This window comes from Mustela putorius, unplaced genomic scaffold (genome assembly GCF_011764305.1).
Source record: "Mustela putorius furo isolate JIRA1106 unplaced genomic scaffold, ASM1176430v1.1 tig00000095_pilon_pilon_pilon, whole genome shotgun sequence".
Classification (NCBI taxonomy): Eukaryota; Metazoa; Chordata; class Mammalia; order Carnivora; family Mustelidae; genus Mustela; species Mustela putorius.
Window position 1 is genome coordinate 18456206 of NW_025421280.1, and position 11610 is coordinate 18467815.

An 11610-nucleotide genomic window follows, 5' to 3' on the forward strand; every position below is an offset into this window, starting at 1 on the left:
TGGCAGGACACAGCCTCGTGACTGAGTTCTGCCCAACAGAATGTGAGCAGAAGTGATGTACGTCAAAACCTCAAGACTCTTCCACTCTTTTTCCCATCTACATGTGGAACTGAAGAGTTCTGAGGTCTTTGATGAGGCACAAGGCAGAAAAACCTGGGTCTCTGAATCAGAGCATGAGCACCTTTAGAGGAGAAGGGACTCACTCATGGTGTTAAGCCACTGAAACATGGGGATTTGATGCTACAACTAGTGCTATTTTATCAATAGTCTGTCTTTCTTTACCTTTTTGTCTTTTAGCAATACCTGTTGCGGATTGTCTACATCCCTTACAGACGAGCTCAACTTGCCAAAATTAAACAAAGGACTCTTGAGAGAAATGCCACTCTTGAGAAATGGGGATATTCGGAAAATAAACTGCCCATTTATAGAGGCCATCTGTGACCCATCGTTCATTCACCCACTTCCTTGGAATAATCTTCCCACATTTCCTTTGGGAAACCACCCTCCTCTGAGCCCAGCTATGTGATTTTTAAAATTATTTTATTATTTCTTTAATTTTATTTAAATTTAATCAACATATAGTGTATTTTTAGAGGTAGAGCTCTGTGGTTCATCAGTTGCGTATAACGCCCAGCGCTCAACACATCACATGTCCTCCTTAATGACCATCACCCAGTTACCCCTTCCCCACCCACCTCCCCTCCAGCAACCCTTAATGCATGGTTAGGAACTTAGATTCTAGAGCCAGCCATGTGATGTAGTGGAGACAGAAAGCCCATCAGTGTGGGAGCCCAGATTAACTTAGGCCGATCAATACTCCTGACCCTCTGGCTCCAGTGACTGGCCACTGGCACACAGGAGGAGGCAGTGCTTCTAGCAAACAAAGGATTCCTCAAGAGACCCTCTCACTCAGCCTGGAGATCACAGCTTTTTTTTTTTTTTTTTAAAGAACAGTTCTCGGTTCTCTGCAAAATTGAGAAGAGACAGAGATTTCCCCTGTACCCCTGGCCCCATACATACTCAGCCTCACCCATTATCAACATTCCACACCGGAGCAGTACATTTTTTGTGAACAATGAACCTACACTGACAACGTCAATTACCAAAGTTCATAGCTGACATTACAGGTTACTCTTGGTATTGTCCACCACATGGGTTTGGACACATGTATAATGACAGGTATCTACTATTACATCATTCAGAGTAATATATCATACAGAACAGTTTCGCCACCCTAAAAATCCTCCATATCTCTCCTATCATCTCTCCCTCCCCACCAACCCCCAGCAACCACTGATCGTGTTATTGCCACTATAGTTTTGGCTTTTCCAGAATGTTCTATAGTTAGAATCATACAGTTTTCACATTGGCTTCTTTCACTTAGGAAGATGCATTCAAGTTTTTCATGGCTTTTCATGTCTTTTCATGGCTTGACAGTGCTGCTTTTTAGAGCCAAATAATATTCCCACTATCTGAATGCACCACAGGGTATCCATTCACCTACTGATAGACATCTTGGTCGTTTTCAAGTTCTGGCAATTATAAATAAAGCTCCTATAAACATCCATGTGCAGGTTTTCATGTGAACACCAGTTTTCAACATCTTTGGGTAGATACCAAGAAGTGTCATTGCTGGATTGTGTAATAAGAGTGCTTAGGTTTGTAAGACATTGTCAAACTATATTCCAAAGTGGTTTAGACCATTTTGGATTCTTACCAACAATGAATTAGAGTTCCTGTTGCTCCACATCCTCTCCAGGATTCGGTGTTGTCAGTGTTCCAAACTTTGGCCATTCTAATAGGTGTGTAGTGGGATCTCATTGCTGTTCTAATTCACATTTCCGTGATGATTTGTAACACCAAGCGATACATAGATCGTCTTGCCATATGCTTATTGGCCATCTATGTATCTTCTTTGGTGAAGTGTTCTGTGGCTATTTTGCTCTCCCCAAGAGAATATGGGTGGCCGGTTCTGCTGTGTGAAGTCTATGGTTGGAGATACTGCTCCATGGGGAAAACTGGGGGGAAATGGGTCACTTCATGATGGGGAACATCTTGAAGGACTTCATCTTACTATCTAGATCACATTGACTGCACATCTGGTCTTCTGGACTTCTCAGTTTTTTAGAGCGATTACTCTCTGATAGTTCAACCATTTTGAGTTGAGTTTTCAGACCTAAATTATGTAAATTTTCTATTCATTCATTTTTTCTGAATTCAGTTGAGTAAGGGAGTATAATAATTACTATGAATTTGAAAATGAAGCAAAGAAAACTCAATACTGAAAATACTTATTGAAATGTTCATGTTATTGTCTGTCTTATGAAATGTGTTTCTTTTTTTCTTCTTCACGACAAGTATAAAGCTTCCAAACCAAGCCTAGCGATAATGGTACTATCACTTCTGCAATGATAATTGAGCCTCGGCATTCGGGAAGAATTCAAGCTGGACCACAGCTGAACGAAAAATAATTTACAGGTAATGCGTTTATTTGTAAAACTTGCATTGTGATATATACTCATTATGTAAGTTATGGTTATAATCATTTGTTCTAATGTATCACGTTCTCAAACATTATATGGAAAACAACGTGTAGCTCTAGCTCAGGTGGTGTTGTAACCCTAAGACCTCTCACCAGTTGTTCTTGTATTTTGGCTGAATCTTGGTTCACTCTCCCCATGTCTCTGGCCCCCATGACTGCTTATTTATTCGTTCATTCTAAAATTGAGTGGGTAAAGATTGATGATGTAGAAAATTGCCACAGGACATGTGATAGCAAGCATGTAGTTGCTTTCATTTTGTTTTCATTCAGTCCTTCTTCATTCTGATTGCTTATATGAGTCAGTATTCTTTTGGTGACAAGTGAAAAACTGTACCCCACCCATGACATAATCAAAAGAGGGAGATAATAGAATGGCTGAGAAACTGATCCATCCTGGAAAGGTCAAGTGTGATTAGACCCAGGGCTTGGGCAGTGCCAGCAGATCACCCAGTCTCAAGCTCCCTGTGTCATGGTTCTAATCTCTATGACCTATCTCTTCTTACGTGATCGCCCTCAGCAGCTTGTGTGCTAATCACAGCTTCAAATCTAGCAGAAAAGAGCCTTCCCTGGGGCACCTGGGTGGCTCAGTGTGTTAAACCTCTGCCTACAGCTCAGGTCGTGATCTCAGAGCCCTGGGATCGAGCCCCACATCCGGTCTCTCTGCTCAGCAGGGAGCCTGTTCCCACTCTCTCTCTGCCTGCCTCTCTGCCTACTTTTATTTAAATAAAATCTTAAAAAAAAAAAAAGAAAGAAAGAAAGAGAGAGAGAGAGCTTTCCCCAAGGGCACTGCTTGGCTCAAATGCCCATTTCCAAACCAATGGCTGTAGCTGGGAAGAATGCAATGCTCTGATAGGTCAGGACCAAATTGCTTATAAATCCTCTGGCATATCTTCCTGTCCTGCCCCCACCATAGCTACCAGCTCCCTGCTATTTGCTCTTATCAACACAGGATAGTGAAAATGGGGTTGGTTTTATAACAGATGGATCTGAGTTCAAACCCTAGTTGCATTGGTTTCTGGATTGAATGAACAGTTAAACTCTCTGAATCACGGTTTACTTATCCATTCAGAGTAAACATTCAACAAGCATTAGACTCCTGTGCTCTTCTCATTATTTCTTATTGCAACACCAGTAATACCTTGAGTTTTCTAGGCATGACTGATAGTCATCCAGGGGTCCTAGGGTTTCCCAGCATTTTGTGGCTGGAGCACTACAACTCAACTGTACAAGCTCTGAGACTAAGAGAAACCATCCCTTTTTAGAGGTGAATTCGCCTTCGTGTAGTAAACATTTTACTCCCAGAATGTATTTTGCTGACACAGTCATCACTGTTCTACAACTCAGCGAACTGAGCTAAAAATGGAGAAGTGGAGATTGACTAGCTTCTCTCCAGCACCCGAATGAGGATAGCAATCTTTTCCCGGGAGGAAGTGGCCCCGTTTGGGGAGGTGACTTAATTCTAGGTGCTCTGCCAGCTCATGCCTGGTAGACTGCCACCCAGCAGGAGACATGCCTGTTGCCATTCGAGCATGTTAGACCCTAACCCACACTCTTGGAATGGTCAACACCATGCCTGAAGCTTTAAGCAAACCGTCTAACTCCAAGCTTCTGTGTCCTTTCAAAAGGAACTAAGCTGTTGGCAAAGACAATGCTTTGACCAGTCCCAACAGGGCTAGACCAGGAGACTGGCTTGATTTCCAGTTATAGCAATAGCCTCTCCAGAGCTCCTCACTGCAGAAGCTCTCCAACCCAAGTAGCCCTCCAACCTCTGGGTTTTTCTTCCCTTCCTTAATGTATCAAAGCGTATCTGTTGTATGGCCCATTCCCTCAGATCTTTGCCAACCACCCAGTCAACTAACTAACCTGATAATGTCACTCATGCTTATCCATCACAGCATTTCCCAAATAATGTTTTTTTTTTTTTTAAGCAGAGGCCTCTTTGAGACAAACTATCTGCCTCAACACAAAATAAGTACATCTAAAAATTCTGGTGGAGTAAGTTTGGTTGACAAGTTATGTCTTTGTCCTAGAAATCCTATCAGTTTCAGTTTGGCTAAAAGTATGCCATACCATAAACATTGGCCTTGGGTCTTGAGATAGCTAGGATTCCACAAGAAATGTGGCTGTAGATACATCTGAATTCCTGCCATGTTGCATTAAGCTTCTGGGTAGGGGGAATTTTAATTGCAATGCTTTCATCATGTTGTGCATTTTCTCACCAGGCTGCATAAAAACATCATTATAAAGTTTTTTTTTTTTTTTTTTTTTTGGGAAATTTCTGGAAGTCCCTATTTTATCAATCTACACTTTTAGAAACATTATGGCTCCAAGCTTTTTAAAGGAACTTCTTTTTTCTCTTCTGTTTTCTTTAGCTGACCTTCAGAGACTGACCCATAACAGTGTGCCTGACGTATGCAAAGCCCAGATGGAAAAAAAAAAAACAAAAAACAAAACGGGTATTCATTTCACCTTGGGTTACTCCCAACACTTTACCTCCTGCTTTTGAAAGGTGCAGAGCAATATTACCACCATGGAAGGTTCTGTTCAAGATCCTGTCTGATGGACTATAATACAGGGCTTACTGAAAAACCACTGAGGAATCATGTCCCAGAGGAGCTTACCCTCCCCCCGCCCAGGATCCCAAACCTTGGTGACCTGCACCCTGAAATAGATCAGCACACATACCTCACTGCTGCTCAGTTTCAGTCCCAGTCACACCTGGATCTTTTGCATTTTATAGACACTTGAATATTGAGGACATTTCCTAGAAACTGACCTGTTTTACTAGGTTGGCCAAAGAGAGGGCACTGACACAACTGGGGCTGAGGCCACTAATTCCGAGAACAGACTCCTAATAATAGCAAGGACTGTCGGTTTTGTTCAGGTTAGGAGGGACAGAATTGTTTGTTCAAATCTCTACTTCCCTGTGCCACGAGACAGCTCAAACGGTAGAGAGTGTCCTGGCTGAGGAGTCAGAAGACCCGAGACTCCACCAAGAGCTAGATGGGATATGACAGCTGCAAACTAGTCTCAAAGGCTTGGTTTCCCTGCTTGCAAAATGAGATGGAGTGTGGACAGCTTGGCCTAGATCAGACTCAACCTTCTCATTGTTGGGACGTGGGGAATGGGAGGCTTTCCCCTTTAAGAAACAGAGGGGGAGGTGTGGACCCTCTCCCTAGAAAGTATACTGAGATGCAAAATACTACCTAGAATTGATGGTCCAGGAATATGAGCTTAAAACTGCCAAGCAGTAAAATGCTCCCAGTAAAATGACAGCAAAATAAATAGCTGATTCTTCTTTCCAAAGCTCTCATGGCCATTCTTGAGTCTTCTCTTCCTCTCATCTCTACCCCAACCCCACACCTCATCTGCCATGATTACCTGTCATTTGAACACAAGAGAGAGAGATGCAAAGGTCCATTTCTTTCCACCTGACCCACCTCCCACCTACTCTAAACCATATGGCAGCCCTCACCAAAGGGTGAGAAGGGAAACCAGTAGGAAGCAGCAAGAGAGCTAAGCAGACCTACCCTCCATTGCCCATGGGATCTCCCAGCCCATCGCTCACCACTCTCCACTGCCAGACTTACCCTCTTGTTTTTTATCCCTTGTATCTGCCAAACTCGTGCCCGCCCCAAGGTCCCCTCTGTCCAGACCACTCCATCCCCATAGGCTCACATACAGCTTCAGCTCAAATGCCAACCCCTCACCCCACACGGAGAAGCTCACCTCTAACATTTGCTGCCCATCGTCTTGCCTTGATGTCTTCACTGCATTTATCATTGACTAGCACGATCCTCTCTCTGTATGGTTTCCTAGGTTTATAGCCCATCCCTCTTCCCTCCCTCCCCACCCCTGCCACCAAACTCTAAGTCTTACCAGAGGAGGGTCCTTGCCTGTCTTGCTGACTGTGCATTGAAGCCATGGGGACTGCTTACTATAGATTTGTTGAATTCATTAAATAAAATAATAGTTAAATCATTCCTCTGACATTGTATAATAAAGCCAGCAGACTGGCTTCTGTTTTAAAATATTTTTAATTGATTCTCATGAAGACATCAGTGGACTGCCATTAATTAGGCCCTGGAATTTATTTCTCCAGATTAAATTACTCTTATTCCTCTGAGCCTTCTCACCAGTGCTATTCTTGTCCTCTTAATCACTTTCCAAGACCTTCCCTGGAGGCTCTCCAATTTCTCCTTGTCCTCCTGAGAAGCTGAATAACCTTGTTCTTAGTGGGACCAACTGTGAACCCACAGAGGAGTCAGGGCCATAATTCTGAATGGCAGAGGGCTTCAGAGTTTGGTTTTCTAAGTGGTGTAGCTCCATCCAGCCACTTTCTAGCAAGCTGTCTTTGAAGGAGACAGTGTCACCACCGTGGTCTCCTCCTCTGTAACCCAGGGATGACAACATCATCTCAGAGGGCTGTCTGTGGTGAAACTCCAAGAGCTTTCTCCTACACAGCATTTAGCACATGGCCCCGTGCACGTTAAAACCTCAGTAAATAACAACCAACTATTGCGACTAATGAAGGCAACACTCCAGCTACTTGAAATAAACAAGAGGAGAGCAGTGAAAGGGAGCTGAGTGGTATGCAGAAGTCACATTAGATGATTCTGGATTTTGTAGGGAAGAAAAGATAAGTGAGGGAGCAGGTTATTGATGAGAACTCTGAACAAAGCCAAGGGGAGATGAGAGCCTGTCTGCAGCTTGTTACTGGAGTGGCACTCATGAAACAGACATCGCTAATTGCACCAAGCCCAGGGAAAGAGTGCGCCGAGCATGGAATGGAAGCAAGTGTAGGGGGGCTAAAGGTAAAGCTGCTTGAAAGGAAATAACACCTCCTTTCACTTGGTGCAAGATGAGCTAATACAGGGATGTCAACCTTGGTTTCACATGCCAGCCTTTTCAGATGCAGAGTTCCTCAGCCCTCCGAAAGGGGTGAGGACTTGGCTGTGTTTCCTTCAATGGCCCCGGGGCCTCTACAGAGACACTCCTGCAGCCTGCCTGTTAATGGAATGCCTCAGCGGCCCCATTTGGCTGTGAGAGCCCGTGGAGGACACACGCGCACCAAACTCAGAAAGACTAATTTGGAGGGGGCTTCTGCTTGGAGCACACAATGCAACAATGACAGAGCACCCTGAGCCCCTCCCCCCAGAAACGACAGTCTTCAAATGGAGTTGGGTGAGCGTCCAAAGCTCTAGAGATCAGGTTCCACCAGGCCACCCACACAGTGGAATACTGAGCAGCCACAAAAAGGCATGAATCAGATCTGCATGTTTTGACACAGAAAGACACCCAAATGTATGGCTTATTGAGAAAAGCAAGGTGCAAGATTCTCTGCGGGATCTAGGTCAGGGATCCTCTCCTCCTCCTCTTCACTCTTCATGCAGGGAGGAGTCCTGCAGCAAATACCTCCCGGTTCTGTCTCCATCCCTGACTTGCCCCTGGCTCGTGCCTCTCCAAGACAGCTGGCCATGCCCTGCGCCATGTTTCTTAAAGAGCAGGGAAGTGAGGCCCAAGTCCTCCCGGATCTTGAGCCACCTGCTCTCAGGTGTAGCAGGTGGTTACCCCCTCTCAGGTTACCTCTCCGACCTCTCAGGCCCTTCCCTAGACTTCCTATCCCTAGGTGGGAAACCACTAGGATGGGGCAAGGAGAGGCAAGCAGACCTACCCTTCTCTCTCTTTCTCTCTCATTCTCTGTCCAGCTCCACCTCCTCCTGCATCAAGGAGTGGGGATCAGGCCAGCCTTGCCCTGTTATGAATCTCATTACTCCAAGTTGCCATTTTGGCCTCAACCTGAACCAACTGCTCCAATCCAACCATTACTAGAAAGCTGTGAAAAATATAAAAGTTAAAGGTATTAATAATTGATATTTGTATAACGTTAACCAAATACAAATACCAATTCAATTGTGTGATTGAATATAGGCTAGTCCCCTTGAATGCAGTCTCGCCTGGGGACTTGCTTACAACCAGTAGAATAAGGCAAGAGTAATGGGATGTCCCTTTGTGATTAGGTGACATCAGATAGTAACGTCCAGACTGGCAGGCTCTCTCTCTTGCTGCCTCTGATGAAGCCAGTTGCCAGGGAGAAGCCCACACAGCAAGGAACTGCCAGCAGCCTCTGCCAATAGCCAGTGAGGGTCTGAGGCCATCCTCAGTCCAGGGGTTCACAGGGACCGCCAACAACCATGTGCACTTGGAAGTGGATCCATCCCGAGCCCCATCTCAGGGGAGTCCCACACAACACCTTCGTTATAGGCTGGCAAGACCCTGAGGGAAGGGTCCAGCAGGCTACACATGGGCTCCCGACCTGCAGAACATGTGAGATGATAAATGCATGTTTCCTTAAGTCCTGAAGTTTATGGTAATTTGTTACACAGCAACAGAAAACAAAAGTAAGCAGCAACAGTAATAAAACAAGAGGCTATACTGTCTGGTGGCTAAGGGCCCAGGCTCTGGAGTCCAACTGCCTGGGCTCGAATTCTGCTCCCCAGCTCTCTACCTGACCTCTCTAATACTACAGTTCTTCAGCTTTAACACAAGGGTAGGACTAGACCCCAACCCCCACCCCCCTCATAATAAGGACCCTACGAGTTAATGCAAACAAAGGGCTTGAAACAATGTGTGTCTCCTCAGGGCCCAACAAAGATGGGTGCTTGCTGGTTTGTGCCTGGTCATGCTCCTTGCTCTTGCCTCCAAAATACTGGGAGCAATCACCTTTTGGGAGTGTTGTGGGAATTTCCACATTCAAAGATAAAACTTTTCTATTTTTTTACAATAAGCATTTATAATTTTATATTTGCAAGAAGGAGCAAAGTTCTTTTTAAAGTTCATATTAACTTTCTATTGAGCCCTTCTGAGGTTGGGATCCTCTCAGGTTGCTATAAACGACAAATATCTGTGCAAACCAGCTTAAACAAAACGGGGAAGGGGTTATAGAATGGACTCTGAGTGCAGCACAGAATAGGAGGCTAGTAAATGTCCAGGGCCCTTGGGGGAAGCTGGGCTAGCGCCAGCTAGTATGGCAGATGCAGCAGGGAAGGCCTCAGACTCTCTTTGGCCACCAGATCTCTCCCTGAACCTTTCCTTTTGGCTTCTCTCAGTTCAGAGTAGGAGGTGGTGACCCATGTTGTTTCTATGACCAGACATCCAACATAACTGATTAACTACTTCTTGTTCCATTTCCAAATTCCCTGAGAAGAAAATCTGATTGGTCAGATGAACACCCATGGTCCCACCAGTAATGATCATGAGAAGGGAGCAGCTCCCTCAATACAGAATGAATAGTTAAGACTACATCAGGCAGTAGAAGGATTAGTTTCCAGGAGGATGGGGAAAGAGCATGCCCAAAGAGTGTCTAAATCAAGTTCATCCCTTCTTCTTACTAAGGAACAGCAAAGGAATTGAGAACAATGCTCAAGAAGCTTCCAGAAGCTTCAGACAAGAGATAGGGTTTGCCATGAATACTGGAAACCACTAGAAATATCTCATTTGGAAATGGATTTAACAAGTCCTTTTAAAGGGTTGGATTCAACCTTTTCTCCTTGATACCCTAATCCATATGAGGTTGTTACTATCCTGTTGGACAGAGGATAGTGAAAGTGAAAGAAGGCTGTCCTGCCCAGTTGATACTCGGCCTCAGTGTGGCAAGTCCAACAACGTTTGTGGGGCCATGGGTATTGGTACTTAGGGTGCCAGTCTGTGGGCCAGTGTGCACATTATCTATAACCTTACTCAAAAATGTGTCCCTCTTGCTTTGTCCTCATAAAAGTAACAATTTCAAACAAAGTACGGGTCCAGGTCCAAGGCAAACTCTGCACCTCATGCAGTGATGCTAAAGATAAAAAATACTTTCAACTTGAAACTGTACTTTCCTTAGTAGAAACATTATCTGCAATTAGCATAATTATCCAATGAACATTCAAAGGGAAAAAACTAATTACTAGGATCCCAGGTTCTCTGGGTTGCAAGGAAACTCACAGGTCAGTGTAAATGCCCACCCTCTCCCCTTGTTCTCCCCAACCCCCAACTTGGTAGGCACACAGGAATCCCCTTTACTGTGTGCCTACCAAGTAGATGCTGATTCTGCATCCCACCTCCATCAAAGCAGCGCCTACCATTTCTGGATAACTATAGCCATCAAGAAATCTTGACCCGGGCGCTTGGGTGGCTCAGTGGTTTGGGCCTCTGCCTTCGGCTCGGGTCATGATCTCAGGGTCCTGGGATTGAGCCCCACATCGGGCTCTCTGCTCAGTGGGGAGCCTGCTTCCCCCTGCCTCTCTGTCCACTTGTGATCTCTCTCTGTCTATCAAATAGATGAATAAAAATCTTTAAAAAAAAAAAAAAGAAATCTTGACCCAAGTAGGACTAAAAATTGGCTTCGTTTTTAGGAACCACTTAACACAACACCTACCCAGAGTCTGTGTCTGTAACCTTAGAAACCCTTTTCTGCATATCAAGGAGAAGTATCTTTTCATATTTGCAAAGTAAGCTATACCCAGTGACAGATACCCTCAGTTGCCCACCTGACTGCCATTTCTCACACCTTCTCTTTCTGAGCTAAGAGAACACCAGTTTCATTTCCTTATGATATGGCAGAAATACACCCATGCAAAAAGACATCCCTTTTCCAGCCCCACAGATGAGGTTTAGTCTGTCTTTGAAACTGAAGGACCAAGGGGATAGGCATCTGAAACAACCTAGCTAGAGATAGAAGGGAAGCCTGTTAAGAAAATTCTGAGAATGTTTTGGGTCCCTGATGATTTGAAAGAGCCCACTGGCTCTGCCTCTGCCCATTCCTCCCTTGAATGCTGTTGCGTGAAGTATGATGCTTGGGTCTCTGGCAATCATCTTGGTTCCATGAAGTGACAAACTTAGGGTCAAGAAGCCAACATGTCAAGAATGCAAAATGTAAGTCTAGAAGGAGCCTAGGCTTTAGAAGATACCAGTAAGCCACTGCTGCTCACCCTGGAGTGGCCTCCCTCCAGACACCTTATTCTATTAGATGATCTAACCACTGGGAGCTTTCTGTAAGCTGTAATGGAACACATCTTAACCAGTAA